This window comes from Chiloscyllium plagiosum, chromosome 10 (genome assembly GCF_004010195.1).
Source record: "Chiloscyllium plagiosum isolate BGI_BamShark_2017 chromosome 10, ASM401019v2, whole genome shotgun sequence".
Taxonomy (NCBI): Eukaryota; Metazoa; Chordata; class Chondrichthyes; order Orectolobiformes; family Hemiscylliidae; genus Chiloscyllium; species Chiloscyllium plagiosum.
Genome location: NC_057719.1, coordinates 51,356,518 through 51,357,551, shown reverse-complemented (window position 1 = coordinate 51,357,551; position 1,034 = coordinate 51,356,518).

Genomic DNA, 1,034 nt, shown 5'->3' with positions numbered 1-1,034 from the left:
ACTGCTCCAGGGCTCACTGTTCACACTGCTCCAGGGCTCCCAAAGCACTGCTCCAGGGCTCACTGTTCACACTGCTCCAGGGCTCCCAAAGCACTGCTCCAGGGCTCACTGTTCACACTGCTCCAGGGCTCCCAAAGCACTGCTCCAGGGCTCACTGTTCACACTGCTCCAGGGCTCCCAAAGCACTGCTCCAGGGCTCACTGTTCACACTGCTCCAGGGCTCCCAAAGCACTGCTCCAGGGCTCACTGTTCACACTGCTCCAGGGCTCACTGTTCAAACTGCTACAGGGGGCTCACTGTTCATACTGCTCCAGGGCTCCCAAAGCACTGCTCCAGGGCTCACTGTTCACACTGCTCCAGGACTCACTGTTCACACTGCTCCTGGGCTCACTGTTCACGCTGCTCCAGGTCTCTCCACGCACTGCTCCAGGGCTCACTGTTCCCACTGCTCCAGGGCTCACTGTTCCCACTGCTCCAGTGATTCCCATGCACTGCACCAGGGCTCACTGTACACACTGCTCCAGGGCTCACTGTTCACACTGCTACAGGGCTCACTGTTCACACTGCTCCAGGGCTCCCAAAGCACTGCTCCAGGGCTCACTGTTCACACTGCTCCAGGAATCACTGTTCACACTGCTCCAGGGCTCACTGTTCAAACTGCTACAGGGGGCTCACTGTTCATACTGCTCCAGGGCTCCCAAAGCACTGCTCCAGGGTTCACTGTTCGCACTGTTCCAGGGCTGCCAATGCACTGCTGCAGGGCTCACTATTCACACTACTCCAGTGCTCACTGTTCGCACTGCTCCAGGGCTCATATTTCACACTGCTCCAAGACTCACTGTTCGCACTGCTCCAGGGCTCACTGTTCGCACTGCTCCAGGGCTCACTGTTCCCACTGCTCCAGAGCTCACTGTTTGCACTGTTACAGTGCTCATTTTTCACACTGCTCCAGGGCACACTGTTCCCACTGCTGCAGTGCTCACTGTTCACACTGCTCAAGGGCTCACTGTTCACACTGCTCCAGGGATTCCCAT